The sequence below is a fragment of the Vicugna pacos genome, chromosome 9 (assembly GCF_048564905.1).
Source record: "Vicugna pacos chromosome 9, VicPac4, whole genome shotgun sequence".
Lineage (NCBI taxonomy): Eukaryota > Metazoa > Chordata > Mammalia > Artiodactyla > Camelidae > Vicugna > Vicugna pacos.
The window spans coordinates 66,114,588-66,131,468 of record NC_132995.1 but is presented as its reverse complement, the minus strand read 5'-3'; the positions used below and the strand labels follow the sequence as shown (position 1 = coordinate 66,131,468).

General features: G+C 35.9%; 2 long non-coding RNA genes across 5 annotated transcripts in view; one reads left to right on the top strand and one right to left on the bottom strand.

The window, feature by feature from the left end:
* The window catches only part of LOC140698278 (uncharacterized), a 118,821-nt gene extending 113,144 nt beyond the window's left edge, over positions 1-5,677 (top strand). Inside the window, exon 3 of the long non-coding RNA XR_012075945.1 lies at positions 5,531-5,677. This is a non-coding gene — a long non-coding RNA (uncharacterized lncRNA). The remainder of the gene's footprint in view (positions 1-5,530) is intronic.
* LOC140698274 (uncharacterized) overlaps positions 1-16,881 on the bottom strand; it is a 177,516-nt gene that overhangs the window by 71,313 nt on the left and 89,322 nt on the right. The window lies entirely within an intron of this gene.

The window sequence follows — 16,881 nt, the reverse complement described above, 5'->3', positions numbered from 1 at the left end:
TCATATATAGCTTTTATTATGTTGAGATATGTTCCCTCTATACCCACTTTGGCGAGAGTTTTTATCATAAATGGGTGTTGAATTTTATCAAATGCTTTTTCTGCATCGATTGAGATGATCATGTGGTTTTTGTCCTTTCTCTTGTTGATGTGATGTATTACATTGATTGATTTGCGTATGTTGAACCAGCCTTGTGTCCCTGGGATGAACCCCACTTGGTCATGATGTATAATCTTTTTTATGTGTTGTTGGATTCTATTTGCTAAAATTTTGGTGAGGATTTTGGCGTCTATGTTCATCAGTGATATTGGCCTATAATTCTCTTTTTTTGTAGTGTCTTTGCCTGGTTTTGGTATCAGGGTGATGGTGGCTTCATAGAAAGAGTTTGGGAGTATTCCCTCCTTTTCAATCGTCTGGAAGAGTTTGAGAGGGACTGGTATGAGTTCTTCTTTGTATGTTTGGTAGAATTCCCCGGTGAAGCCGTCCGGTCCTGGACTTTTATTTGTAGGGAGGTTTTTAATTGCTATTTCTATTTCCTTTCTAGTGATCGGGTTGTTCAAGTGTTCAGTTTCTTCTTGATTCAGTTTTGGTGGACAGTATGTTTCCAGAAACTTGTCCATCTCCTCTAGGTTATCCAGTTTGGTTCCATATAGTTTTTCATAATATTCTCGTATGATATTCTGTATTTCTATTTTGTTTGTTGTAATTTCTCCATTTTCCTTTCTTATTTTGCTAATTTGTGCTCTCTCTTTTTTCTTCTTTGTGAGTTTGGCCAGAGGTTTGTTGATTTTATTTACTTTTTCAAAAAACCAACTTTTGGTTTGGTTGATTTTTTCTATGGTCTTGTTAATCTCTATTGTATTTAATTCCTCTCTGATCTTTATTATTTCCTTCCTTCTGCTGCTTTTTGGGGCTTTTTGTTCTTCTTTTTCTAATTGATTTAGGTGGTGGGTTAACTTGTTTATTTGAGCACAGCAAAGGCAGTGCTAAGAGGGAAGTTTATAGCGATACAGGCCTTTCTCAAAAAAGAAGAACAATCTCAAATATATGTAAATTTATATTAAAATATATAAAAAGTTTACATAGATATAAAACTTTAATTATATATATAAATATATATAAAACAACACTTTAGTAACTACATACCCATCTTCCCAGTCTTGTCCAGCTTCTTCAAGTCTTCGTCTTTACATTCTCAAAACTTTTTTTTTTGGTAAAGAAAATCTCTGGCACTCAAATTATTATCTAAGAAATGAGCTGGAAGAAACTGTTAAGTAGACAGAACACTGGCCTTCTTTTCTCTTTGCATTTCTGCATTAATACTTCCAGAAGCAAAAACTTGTTTTAATTAATAAGGGGAAAGTTAGGAGGAAGTTGAAAAAGAAAAATTTATTAATATTTTGATGTAGTATTTCCCATTACATTTCTCTTCACTTATGCTATTATCTAAGCACAGTTGAGAAAACCTTTTTTTCTCTCTTCCCTTTGTGTGAAAATTCCTCCTCCTTTTTCTTTTTTTCTCCTCCTCTTCCTCCTCTTTTGATTTCTAAATTTACCTCTCCATAACTACCAGTTTTGCAGTTGCCACCATGGGGTCAACCAAAGCTCCTAGTTGAGAACTAGGTCTACATGAGTTGGAGCTTCTATTATATACATTGATTGCTGTATTGCAACTCCGGTCATTGATCTAATGGTGACGTGGTTCAGAGACCTGTACCTGTACATCTGCATTAAGTAGTAGCTTTATACAAACTGTAAGTCCAGTCAGCACATTTTTAACAACCGCCATCAAAGGTGGGGCAGTCCAAGACCTTCTAAACCTTTACGGGGTGTAACACATACATGTGTAAACATACATCATTTGGGGGGAGGGTACAGCTCAAGTGGTGGAATGCATGCTTAACATACACAAAGTCCTGGGTTCAATCCCCAATACCTCCTCTAGGAATAAATAAGGAAACCTAATTACCCCTCAAATTTTTTTAATTAAGAAATACATTAAAAAAATACATCATTTAAATTTGGCTTGAATTAAATGTATTCAAAAGTTGGGGAAAGTCTGAGTTCCCCAATAAATATGTCATATAAATATATATGTACGGACGTCTGCGTATTACTCACACAGCGATATTCTCTCTCTGTAAATACACAAATATATACCATGATATATGTGTATCTGTAAAATACAGAACAGAGCTCAGAATAGAGCTGCTGAGTCTAAGTAATTAGATACACTTGCTATATGAATCTATTTTGTTACTTAGTTTTGGATAGAAAATAGCAGAGGCGCTGGTACTCTAATGAATATATGCCCTTCTCAAAAATTTTGCACCAATCTACTGCATATCTGAAGATATGGAACAAGAGTTCATTGAATCCAGTGTGGACTGACTTTGGCTGATTGATGGGATTACGCAACTCTGCCCCCTTGTGGTGCTTGGTGGACTCATAGCACCCATCCCCTGTGAATCACGTTTGGAAACAGTTCTTAAGTATCACGGTGCCTAAGCATTAAAATCAAATGCTCAGAAAATATTTTGATTTTTATGGAGCCCAGGAGTACTGGTGGGGGGAATAGAAATCATTTCTGATTAGGGTAGAGAACTGCAAAACAAACAAACAGATTCTCAGTGGCTTTACACATGATTCGTCTCTCACTCAGTGTGCGTATCTGTGTTAGGCAGCCTCCCGGAAGTGATGCAGCAACTCCGGCTTCTCTGTCTCAGGCTGTGCCATCTCCTGGGTCCCTCAAGTTCTCTGCTGGGTGCCGGATCTGGCCAGCAGATGAGGAATAAAGAAAGGAGAGAATTCTGTGGGAAACCTTGGAAGGCCCAAACTTCTAAATCATGTATGTGATTTTCTCCCCCATTTCACTGTCAAAAAACGTAGTCACATAGTCATACCTATCTGCACTGGTGTCTGAAAATTGAGGCTAATTTGTACCAAAAAAAAATAGAGAAATGAGTCTAACCAAGAACTAGCTAGTCTCTGCCTCTCTTTTTACAATTAGGTCTCAGATGTGTACAGATCCCACTAACTGATTCATGACCCTAACAGAAACTAAACTGCAGATACAAACAATGCGTCCCCTTAGAGAAAGTCACTATTAGTGATGTAAGAGGCCAGCAGAAGAGGCCAGACTACAGGGCACTATCCAGATTTGGGAAACAGCAGGGACAGGCTGTCACCCACACCCCTTCCTCAGGTATGCATTCCCACTCCCTTGTCCAAGAGCGCATCACACTGGAATGTGAGGCAAGTCACTCAAATCCCATGAGCTCTCAATTAAGAATGTCTCGGAAAAGCTGGTCAAATGAAGGTGCTGGGAGTAAAATCTTAAGGTATTTCTTTTCCATATAACATGTATCAATATATTAGAATGCAGTTACTACCGTGGGGGTAGGGATAGGGAGGATGTACCATTTGAGGAAAAACAGACTTGCTCTAAAAACAAAAGAAAAAGTGAAAAGGTAGTTAGGTGACTTGATGTCAAATGTGCTGTCTACAAAAAGATAGTCTATCATTGAGTAAACCTTGTCCCATTTATTTTGAAATGGGAATCTCAAAACTAAAATCTTTCTAAGTGCCCTTACTATCCAGCGTATGGTTAAATTTCAGCTTCAGCATCCTCAAGGAAGATACTGGGCACCACGTGGTCCCCCAGACCACTAGCATCTTTTCTACTATTGGGGCAGAGAGAAGGTAGAGGGAAAATACCCTTTTTTTCTAGTATTACCCACGATGATTAGCTGTCTGCTCCTTGCTTTATCTTAAATAATCTTCTCTGAACAGCATCATATACTTGGTTTTGTTGTCTTTTTTTTTTCCTGTTGGTGTTTACTGCTTTTCTGTCTAACCCATACTGCCTCTTTCTGGCAAGTATCTGAACCCTGACTCACTGGTGAGTACATTTGTTAGTTCTTTGGAGTGCCCAGTCCTTTAATTTGGAGGATTGCATCAGGCTTAACTTATTTTTTCCCACTTCTCGTAAGTGGTCCACCCTACAGTCTCTTGTTTCTGGAGTCCTGTCTCCAGAAAACTGCTTTCTTGAGTTGGAACTGTGAGAAGCTATTGTAAGACAGCTGACCTCCAAATCGTCTTTAGCAATGACTGTTCAACTTTCAGGAAACTCATTCAAACGTATCACTTTGACTACAGAAATGTAAATATGCCCTCACCCCTACTCCTATGCATATGACATCTCTTGGGTCCATTATATTTCCTTCGTTCCATTTTCCTAAAGCTCCAGCTGTGATTTCAGAGGACAAATACATTTCAGACAACAGACTATCACACATCCTCCACTTACTCAGAAAGGAGAGGATTTGTTTACCTCCTAAATATTACAGAAAATGAAGCAAAGGATGATACCAAATGCTTTACCCTCACTAAAAGGAAGAGAAGGGCAAAGGGATGGACAGTTCTCCCTTTATTTCAGTCTGTGCCCAAGGAAGATCTCTGTTTGGTCTGTTGTATATAATTTGTACATTTATGGGCCAAGTTCTTTGCTATGGACGTGGACAGTGATTTAACAGGCTGGTGTAATATGCTCAGCTCTGTGGTCATAACAACAGGGTACAATTGCTGCCCCAAATAATCATGGAAAAAGGAGGTGAAGTTTTACAAAGGAAGTGCTCCTATCAGAGGAAAGAGAGATACAATATAAAGAGATAAAATTAAACATCTGTTAACATATAAATAGAAAGAGAATATCTGTACAGACTTACACACAAGATTTCTATATATTTTATATGGTTATATAATAGAAGGGAGGAATAAAAGTATAATAGAAATAGGACTCAACTTGAAAAGTTAGTAGATTTATTTCATATCTTTTCCTGGTTCTGCTGTTAATTCATTCTATGGCCTTAGGAAAATCTTCCCTTCTGTGATCATTTCTCTGTCCCTAAAATCAAGGTTTGGGCTAGGTCAGAACTCAAAGTCAGTTGCCTACAGGGGCCAAGAATATAACACAGACATGACCTCAGCAAGGTAGAGCTATCTATCTAACTGCTTGATTTACATGTGGAGCATACGAAAAGAAAAATGTCCTCTCCTGTTTTCTTGAACTATGCAGCCTTCTAGGTACAGCTGCCATTTTATAAATTTTGAGAATTTGGCAAAGACAAGCTATCCATCCAGCAAATACTCTTATTCTGTTTCACATGGTAAAACTGAAGGAGCTGCAGGCAGGGACCTCAGTTCTCAGCCCCTCCTGCATCTAGGTGAGATATGGGACTTGTTACACCAAAGGAATGTCAGGAGAAAGGGTGTGCATCGCTTCCAGGTCGTGGAACCACGCTTACGCAGAACTTTGAGATGCATGCACTATGTACACCCTTTCCTTTCTCTTCCCCTAAATGGTCACAGATGACCTTGAAGCCTCAGGGGACCTAGAAGTCACAGGAGGAGAGGAAAATGAGTTCCTAAGCCACCATTTGGAAAACACACACACTGAACTATAACGTAAAAGAGAAATCAAATTATTTTGGGTTCAGTCACTTAACATTTTGTTGTTTCTTTCCCACAGAAAGTAACCCTGATCAAACTAATATTAAACATAAAAAGAGAAGAGAGAAATTGTCACTACTGGAAAATACACAGATGTGTGTGATGGTAAATGGCAAGCAGGTGCTTAGCTGCAGTGTCTTTGCGACCACAGTGACTGACAGGGACAATCTTGAACCACAGACCACGTACAGATTTTCTGTTTTTCCCAAAAGAATTTGCGTTGCAGTAATTGTGGATTTTTTGTCTATTTTAATTTTCTAAACAACTAGAGGAGTATTATGCTTTTATATATGCTATTATATTAAAATAAATAAATTATATTAAAATAAAAGTTTGCATAAACAAATGAAGTATTGAATAAATATCTTATGTAAAGGAGTCAGTTGCTAACAGCTCTAGTATATTGCTATCATTCAACAATGCAGATTCTCTTTTGTCAAATTTTCTTTTTTCAACAAAATCTGTAAATATAAATATTTTATGTTGATTCAAAACATTTGAAAACACCCTATAGGCCAAAGAAATCCTTCCTGTGAGTTGGATTCAGCCCATTGGTAGCCAGTTTGTGACCTTCAAATCCTATTATGGATTTTTAAACCTGGATGAGCTAAGCGCTCCTGAGAATCCCTTTGGGAGCTTTATGCTAAATTTTTCTTTTTTTTAATGTTGGGTCTCCTTTCACCCTGTTAATTAGAATCTCTAGGACTGGGGCGCATTAATATATATTTTTATAAAGTTCCTCAGGTGATTTTCATATAACCTGCCTAGAATTAATCCATGAAATAATACTAGGAGTCACTGTATTAGATAACTCCAATTTTTATGTTAAAACTTATATTTTCTGATGTAAAACCTAATAAGAAGCCAGACTGAATTATGATAAAATTTTAGAACCCCCAATAATTTAGAAAAAGAAAGTATTTCTTCCTATTATTTCATTAACATCTTACCTTTTGCATTTCATGAGAATTTCTAGAATTCCTTTCATATTATCAAGAGATGACACATATCTAGCCTTCAGAATATTACTGGGTATTATGATATGTTATAAAGATATTGAATAAATCTATAATATATTCAAGTCAATATCTAAAAAAAATAAATGAAGCTTTATATAAATTAAAGAATGAACACCAGTGTTTTCTAGTGCCTAAACGTAATAGTCACTAGATTTCATCAACTCTCTTTCTTCATCTATGGAACAATTTTTATCCTAACAAAGTTAGAGCAAATATTAAAAGAACATTATTAATATAAAAATAAGACCTACTATCAAATATTGATATAATATTTCAGTAAGTAATTTCTACAAAATTTAATTAGAAAGTTAAAGAAAAATCAATTTATATTTTGTCTCACATTAGGGACCTTTCAGTAATAAATTATATAATATCAAATTATTACCCATGTATTTATTTAAACTGATCATTTCAATTAAATATGTTGACTGAACTGTAATCAATTTGTGCACATTTCATCACTGCACACTGAGTCTGATCCAGTTGTAGCTAAGTGTGAAATATTCACTTATTTAATAATTGTTTATTGAACTACTTGAGGTAGCTGGTCAGTATTCCAAGCACAGGAAATACAAATAAAGATAAACAATTACATTTCCTGCCCTATTTGCATTTATAATTTATCAGAGAAGATGGACACTAGGCCAATAGTTACCTAATGGCTGAATTGCAGTTGTGATGATTGCAAGAAAATAAAGTCCAGTGGCCTGAGCACATATATTCTGGGCAGGGATAGCATATAGCTTGTGAGGTCAGGGAAGATATGTGTAAGGAAATATCAGAATCAAAGGCTGATGATTTATCCAGGTGAAGAGGAAGCAGAGAGGAGCTGAAGTGTGCCGAAGGTAACAGATGATGAGTGAGAGAACGCAGTTAGTAGGAATAACATGTTCTGAAACAAAGGTGTATACAATCTTGATTTTCATGATGAGGTTAAAGAAAACCCTCTACTATGTTTTAAGTTACCAGGAAAAAACATGTCACTTTTGTGTGGATTTCTATTGTTTTCATAAGATTAATTCCTAAGTATAAATTGGAATGCAGGGAGAGACGAGGGGATGTAGAAACAACATTAAAATGCAATAGAAAAATCCAAGAGAAGATGGTGACTTGCCCAATGAGTAACGAAAGATGGGGGTTGTTTAAAAAAATTAAGAAGTAGAAGTAACAGCACTTCCGCAGAGAGGTCAATGCTGAATCTTTCTACTCTAAATTCGGTCACCTTATGATATTTTATTTTATTAACTTAAAAATTTTCCCCATCAAATCAGAAAACATTTACTGGTATATTAGTATGACTGGTATATTAGCAATTATTTTATATATATTAATATTTTTATAAAGTTTTTTTTTTCTTTTTTAATGGAGGCACTAAGGATTGAACCTGGGACCTCAGGCATGTTAAGCATGCACTCTAACACTGAGCTATACCCTGTCCCTTATATATATTTTAAAAGGCACAGCCTATCCTTTTTATATTAAAATGTGTAAATACATTCTTATTTAAGTGATTATATTTTTAACATATTGTCCTTCACTAGTTGGTAAGGTTCACATGTACTGGTTCCATGTTCTTTTTAATCTGTCACTGAAGTCACCATTTATGACAGAATGTGGCAAAGAACATTTATTGAGTAAGTTATTTTGATTAGATTGGGAGGAAGGTCTGGAAAACAGAAATAAAAGATAACTTCTAGGTTTCTGATATAAACAGCTAGATGTCCAATGATTTGTTCTAGGTGAAGAGAAGACTGTTAGCTTTGTTTTGAACGTAGTGATGTTGACAGCTCGGAGGTATAAGACTAGGGCTACTGAGGAGACAGTCAGAGGAATGGGTCTGCGATTTAAAATGGATGTCCGAGGGATATACATTTGGGATCTGTCAGCGTGTAAACTGCGTAGGAGGGATGTAGACTACCTCCTTTAAGCAAAAACTAGAAGAGGAAAAAAAAAAAACCCGAGACAGAATCTTGTAAAATTCCAAAATGTTAAGCTCGTAGGAACAAAGAACAATCAAAGAAAACCAATAATCCAAAGCCTGACAGGTAGGAAGAAAAAGCAAAATAAAGAAACAAAAAGAACTATATGCCGACGACATGTTACTATATATAGAAAACCCTAAAAGATCCACACAAAAACTACTAGAGCTGATGGAAGAATTCAGCAAGACAGCAGGTTACAAGATTAACGTTCAAAAATCAGTTGCATTTCTTTACTCTAACGAGGAATCAACAGAAAAAGAAAGTAAAGAAACAATCCCCTTTAAAATAGCACCCAAAGTAATAAAATATCTGGGAATAAATCTAACCAAGGAGGTGAAAGAATTATACACAGAAAACTATAAACCATTGATGAAGGAAATTAAAGAAGACTTTAAAAAATGGAAAGATATTCCATGCTCTTGGATTGGAAGAATCAATATTGTTAAAATGGTCACACTGCCCAAGGCAATCTACAGATTTAATGCAATCCCTATCCAATTACCCAGGACATATTTCACAGAACTAGAACAAATCATAACAAAATTTATATGGAACCATCAAAGACCTAGAATTGCCAAAGCATTCCTGAAGAGAAAGAAAGAGGCTGGAGGAGTAACTCTCCCAGACTTCAGACAATACTACAGAGCTACAGTCATCAAGACAGCATGGTATTGGTACCAAAACAGACATATAGACCAATGGAACAGAATAGAGAGCCCAGAAATGAACCCACAAACTTTTGGTCAACTCATCTTCGACAAAGGAGGCAAGAATATACAATGGAATAAAGACAGTCTCTTCAGCAAATGGTGTTGGGAAAACTGGACAGCAGCATGTAAAACAATGAAGCTAGAACACTCCCTTACACCATATACAAAAATCAACTCAAAATGGATCACAGAGTTAAACATAAGACAAGATACAATAAACCTCCTAGAGGAAAACATAGGCAAAACATTATCTGACATACATTTCAAAAATTTTCTCCTAGAAGAAATAAAAGCAAGAATAAACAAATGGGACCTAATGAAACTTTCAAGCTTCTGCACAGCAAAGGAAACCATAAGTAAAACAAAAAGACAACCTACGGAATGGGAGAAAATTTTTGCAAATGAAACCGACAAAGGCTTGCTCTCCAGAATATATAAGCAGCTCCTATGTCTTAATAAGGAACAACCAAACAACCCAATCCAAACATGGGCAAAAGGCCTAAACAAGCAGTTCTCCAAGGAAGACATACAAATGATCAATAGGCACATGAAAAAATGCTCAATATTACTAATTATCAGAGAAAGGCAAATCAAAACTATAATGAGGTACTACCTCACACCAGTCAGAATGACCATCAGTTAAAGTCCACACACGATAAATGCTGGAGAGGCTGTGGAGAAAAGGGAACCCTCCTACACTGCTGGTGGAAATGCAGTTTGGTGCAGCCACTGTGAAAAACAGTATGGAGATTCCTCAAATGACTAGGAATAGACTTACCATATGACCCAGGAATCCCACTCCTGGGCATATATCCAGAAGAAACTCTACTTCAGGATGACACCTGGACCCCAATGTTCATAGCAGCACTATTTACAATAGCCAAGACATGGAAACAGCCTAAATGTCCATCAACACGTGACTGGATAAAGAAGAAGTGGTATATTTATACAATGGAATACTACTCAGCCATAAAAACCGACAACATAACGCCATTTGCAGCAACGTGGATGCTCCTGGAGAATGTCTAAGTAAGCCAGAAAGAGAAAGAAAAATACCATATGAGATCACTCATATGTGGAATCTAAAAAAACAAACAATAAAAAAAAAACAAAGCATAAATACAAAACAGAAATAGACTCATAGACATAGAATACAAACTTGTGGTTGCCAAGGGGGCAGAAGATGGGAAGGGATAGACGGGATTTCAAAATTGTAGAATAGATAAACAAGATTATACTGTACAGTACAGGGAAATATACACAAGATATTATGGTAGCTCACAGAGAAAAAAATGTGACAATGAATATTATTATGTTCATGTATAACTGAAAAATAGTGCTTTACACTGTAACTTGACAACATTTTAAAATGATTATAAATCAATAAAAATGTTAAAAATGAAATAAAATAGAAATTAAAAAAAAAGAAACAAAAAGAACAGTGTACTGTTTCTGAGAATCTGAACTAGAAATGTGTTTGAAAGAGGGAGTCATCAACGGGGTCAAATAACTGTGAGGTCAAGTGAAAAGGGAAACTCTACAAATGTTCATTGGATGTATTTGTTTGAGGTCGCTGGTCAAAATTCTTGACATCTTTCCTCCCCGGGCCCCATAATCACATGCCACTTGAATCATCACCATCCATCCACCAACATACATACACTCACTTACTAAAGCCAGAAATCTGAGTATACTCATGGATCCTACCTTTTTCTCCTTAAGTCCTTGCCCTTTAAGAAATCCTGGCTCTTCTACCTCCAGAACATACGTGCATCTCTCCCTGTCTCTGACTTAGCCTACCACTGTCCCAGTTCAAGCTGCCATCGTCACTCACCTAGACCACCCTCACTGTCCCTGTTCCTGCCCTTGACCCCTGTGCCCTCTCATTCCATTCAGCATCTTAAAAGATAAAATCACATGCTATCTCTTCCCTACTTAAAAAGAAATTTTTTTTTCAGCGACTTTCCTTTACAACTCTAATCAAACCCTAAATTTCTACCAAGGATTGTAAAGAGTCCATGATCTAGAGCCTGACTAGTGCAACCTATTCTCTCTCACTGTCCTCATCACTCACTAAATTCTGTTCTTATTGGCCTTTTAAAAAAATTTCCAAGAAGACAACAAACTCTTTGTCACCTTAGAGTTTTGGTCATGCTTGTGCCTTTTCCGAGAATTTTTTTTCCCTCAGGTATGCCTGATGTTAGATCTCAGCGTGTCATCTACTAACCACAACAAAACAACAACAACAAAAACTCTTACGACTTAGGTAGGTAACCCCACAGTACACCAAATTGCTTTTCTTTAAAAAGTATCACTATTTGTAAATACTAGCATTTGTCTACTTATTCTGTGTCCTTTACTAGAGGAGCACCGGCCTCTGCTGTCCTGTTCACTAGTTGCATTTCCCCAACGCCATCACAGGGTCTGCCAGAGAGCAGGCATCTCCTGTCCCTTCGCGGCAAGGAACTGAATTAGTTAGAGCTGTGTCACTGAAATGACGGGGACAGACCCTGTGTGGGGGCGGTTGGGGCAGTGAATGAGATATAAAGAGAAGACCTAGGAAAAACGGCTGTGACAGGGAAGGAGAGAGTAAGACAGCAGCTTTAAAGAGCTGAGTTTTCCAGAGAAAGTTTTACACACTCTTTTAATGGGTACTGTGGAGAGCAGGAGTAAGAATATACAGCAGAACTAGGTAGTATTCAATAGCGCGAGAGTCCCGAGAAGGCAGAGGTAGCTGAGATTCAGGTACCCATGAAGGGATCAACCATTGACACAAGGACAATTTTTTCTCTCATTAAAGCAGAAACAAAACTGAGGAAGGGGATGGTTGGTTTGCAGTTTTTTTGAACAGTTTCATAAATTTTCAGTTAGGTAATGATTTCACTTTTGCTTCTGATGATCCTTTTTCTCATTTTTTATTAAAAGCCTAAAGTGCTTTTAATCCACCTCCATCATTAGAAAATTTCAAATTGATAATTTCAGGTCAGCAGGTTAATGGCAAATCTTCCTGGTGTCGTACTGTAGCTAGCTGCTACACTCCTGACATCAAATTAATGCACAACTGTCTCACTGATTTGAATAAAATATACCTTCTTTATCCTATACATTGGTCTCAAAATTCTGGAGTATATTACTGAGACACTAAAGAGAGGCATTGTGTTCTGGTTAAATTTGGAAATGCTATTAATTTTCTACTTACAATTCCTACTGCTTGTCAAAATGCTTTAGTCAGTCAGTTTTATAAACTGGTTTTCTGAATGAATAAATGCATTTCTCATTATTTCTCAGATACTGTGTAAAATTCCTGATGGCTTCCAGTCACACTTTCTTGTGTGTATATAATCTCATGTCTCAAAAACCTCATGAAATATAAGAGTTTGTCAACTCTGATAATTAGCAATAATGCCCCAAATGTCCACTATTGAATGGGTTATTCAAAAATAGAGGAAAAATTAATTTTTTTCTTATTTAGATAATTTAACTTTACATAACTTCATTTTCTATAGGGAGGTCGGTAAATTCACTAACAGAATGAGCTAAACTCATCATTTAGGCTCATTCATATTCATCTTGTTTATGAGCTGGAAATAGTAGATGCACCCAGAGAGCAAAACAGCTTTTCAATAATAAGTCCTGAATATTGTTCTAGATAAGAATTGAAGAAAGTGTGTCAATATGCAAGGAAAAAAAGATGAAACAGATATACTGCTCATAGTTTGCTGGAAAGTTTGTGTCTGTTGTGGACATTTGGAATGTCTCTTCACAGTGAGAGCTCACAAAAGAGAAAGCCACAATATATGAGAAAAAAATGTTCACCTAAGAATAGCACTGACTCTAATGTATTGAAGAATAACTAAGAGGTATGAACAGACTTACCTTCTATGTCTAAAAGCCACAAATTTTGACTTCCAGAAACAAATAGGAAGTTTGGTTGGTCTGCAGGTCTCAAGTCTTCGCTTCACAGAGCATCCCTCTTCTGTTTCTTCAAGTCTACAGTGGCACTCTTCAATGTAATGTTCACCTGTTGTCTTAAAAATGAGTAATGGAAATAAAAGCAAAAAAAGCCCCCTAAAAAATGGGATCTAATCAAACTTACAAGCCTTTGCACAACAAAGGAAACCATCAATAAAATGAAAAGACAACCTACAGAATAAGAGAAAGCATTTGCAAATGATGTGACCAACAAGGGGTTAATTTCCAAAATATACAAACAGCTCATACAGCTCAATAAAAAACCAAATGACCCAATCAAAACATGGGCAGAAGACCTAAATAGACATTTCTCTAAAGAAGACATACATATGGCCAACAGACAGATGAAAAGATGCTCAATATTGCTAATTATTAGAGAAATGCAAATCAAAACTACAATGAGGTATCACTCAACACCAGTCAAGATGGCCATGATTAGAAGTCTACAAATAAAAAATACTGGAGAGGGTGTGGAGAAAAAAGAACCTTCCTACACTGTTGGTGGGAATGTAAATGGTGCACCCACTATGGAGAACAGTATGGAGGTTCCTTAAAAAACTAAAAACAGACTTACCACATGATGCAGCAATCCCTCTACTGGCGTCTATCCAGAGGAAACTCTAATTCAAAAAGATACACACATCTCAACGCTCATAGCAGCACTATTTAAAATGGCCAAGACATGGACACAACAGTCCATCAATGGATTACTGGATAAAGAAGATGTGGTATGTGGATGTGAATGAGATTAGCATTTGAACTGGAGGATTCGATAAAGTAGATGCCTTCCCCATTGTGTGTGGGCATATTCCATTCCCTTGAGGGCCTAAATAGAACAAAAGGCAGAGGAAGGAAGAATTTGCCCTTTTCCTCCCCTGCTTCACTGATTAAACTAGGACCTCTTATCTTTTTGGGCCTTTAGGCTGGGATTTACACCATCAGTCACCCTGGTTCTCAAGCCTTCAGACTCAGACTGGATTACACCACTGGCTTTCCTGGGTCCTTCAGCTTCTCATGGAACTTCTCAGCCTCCATAATCACATCAGCAAATTCCTCAGAATTAATTTCCTTTAATGGCTATAGATTTATATTTACACCTATGTCTATATTATATAATATATGGATGTCACTATCCTACTGATTCAGTCTCTGGAGAACCCTAATACAGGAAAGAACTTCAAGTGTCCACAGTTTCTACCTAGAAAGACTTTCAGGAAGTTACACTTTCAATTGAGAATAGTCCTTAGGCCCAAAGAATGGGATATTCTGAAGCGAAATCTATGTTCAGAAAAGACATTGGATGAATGTATAAAACTAGAAATAAGTATCAAGTGAGAACTAATGTAAAGCAAATAGCATTATTCAACTTGCAGTATCCCCAGTGATGTATGAAATTTCATATTTTTTCTTATATTCCAGTTGCCTTTCAAAAGTAGTATTAATACGACCATTTTAAGAGTGCCATAATTTAGGCCCACTGACACACACCTTAGGTTACACATTAATGAGAGACCTGGCTGTTACTCAACTTAAGACCATTTTATTCCAATGCTTTTACTCTTGCTGCATGAAAGAAAGCAGGCAGAAAAGAGTTCAAATTATATAATTCTGTTTTGTATTAATTTTTTTATAAAATTCAAACTAATGAATGTATAATGAAAAACAAAAACAAAAACAAAAAAGCAGCTCTGGGAACCAGGGGTAAAAAGAGGAACTGACTGTTAAGGAGCACAAGGAAACTTCTGAGGGTGATGAAAATGCTTTTATCCTGATTGTGGTGATGGTCTCATGGGTGTATATATGTGTCAAAACTCATCAAATTGTACACTTTAATTGCACATAATTGTTTACCTAATGGTAAAAATTAGGCTTAATAAAACAAGTTTTTATTAGTTATAAAAATAAGACTCTTATGCATAATGAACACACAAAACAGTATAAAGAAAATAAAATTACCCAGAAGTAATCTCTATTTTAGTTTTCCTTTATACCTTTCTGCTAAATATGAGTATGTGTGATTATTTGTATCAATTAAAACTTTTACTAAATATACACTTAATCTAATATTAGACTTAATGTTTCAGCGAATTTTGCTTATGTATATGCTTTTAACAAAAAAGCTAGAAGTACTATAAACTTCTCGGAAATGAGAATACCTGAAGGAAAATGAATCCAGACACGTGTTACCAACACAGAGATACTCCCTCACGTGAAATGAGTAATGTGAACAACAGGGTAGTATCTTTCAAAATATGAAGTGGTTTTATTAAGTTATAGTGAGACAGACAGTGCATATACTAATAGTATAAACTGTGAAAAACAAAAGGAGAGCTTTTTAGTGGTCATTAGTCTATCTTAATCAAAAGCCACGACAAAATTCGTATTACCTGTTTAGTTATTTTACTAGCAGTTATTCATGAGAAAAATCAATCAGTAATTCAGCCAAAATCTTAGTAAAAGCATGTTTATGTAGTACTTTTTAAAACAGCAAAGAAAAAAACAAGAAAAAACAGAAACCTTAATTGTCAACAGTACAAGAGTGGTTATGATAAAGAAATCAGTCTCCACAATAGACAGAACTTCAATTCATGTTAAAATATTAACTGATATTTTTATATTCGCCTTCCTGTTTAAACACTGTAAACCGGTTCAGATCTGAAGTATTTACTGCACAAGTGTGACTTACGTTTGTGAGCACCGCGTCTAAGTAGTTTTCAGTTACTTCAAAAGTACAAGTCCATCTGTCCCTTTCCTAACTGGGGATGAGCTGTCTTTTATCTCCTACCTGGGGATACAAGGCTCTTGCCCCGCTCCTGACCTCAAGACTAATCTCAAAGGGGTCATTTATTCTATTTGTTTATACAAAGAGTCATAATTTTAGTGTGGGAAGATACTGGGAAACCACTGACCAGCGTGTCTCTCCTTCCTTTTCACAGTTCAGTTCTTATAAAAGACAAGGCCTTTTTTTAAAATTTTTTTTTTAATTTAAAAATTTTTTTTAGTTTAAATTTTTTAAAAATTTTTAATTGCTTATTCTATGGTATTATTTTTTCCAACATTTGTGTTCACTGTCTTACAAAATTATAATATGACATTATGAAGGCACTTCAATCATAGTTTTCAATAACTATTTAAAGGAATATGACGGTCTTTAACATAAAATTTTATGTTAAAATGGCAGCACACAATTCTGTATCCAGCCTAAAGCAGGGAAATAAAGACTACTTCAAGGCTGAATTAAGAAGTAAATACAGTAACAAGGGTTTTTTGAAAGAAGCATACAATTGTAATTATACTTCTGAATAGATTATAATTGTAACTCTATTTCAGAATTGCTTTTTTTTTTAATTTTTTGGGTTTTTGTTTATGTGTGTGTGTTTTAGAATACAGCGAGGTTGGGTAATGTTTAATTTTTTTTGTTTTTTTTTTTGGATTTTGTTAATATATGTGTGTGTTTAGCATACAGTGAGGTTGGATTATGTTTAATTTCTTCTTCATATTCCAACCTCTACTCCAGGGTACAGATTCTGTTAGTCCTTATTGTTAATCTGTGCCTTCCAGAAGAAGTTGCTTTTACCAATAAGTTTGTCTCATACTGTGCAGGTACTATCAGAGTGCAAGAAAGCGTACAATTTAAATAAGTGCATCACTCTTAACAAACATTTATGAAAAACCTACTATGTTCAG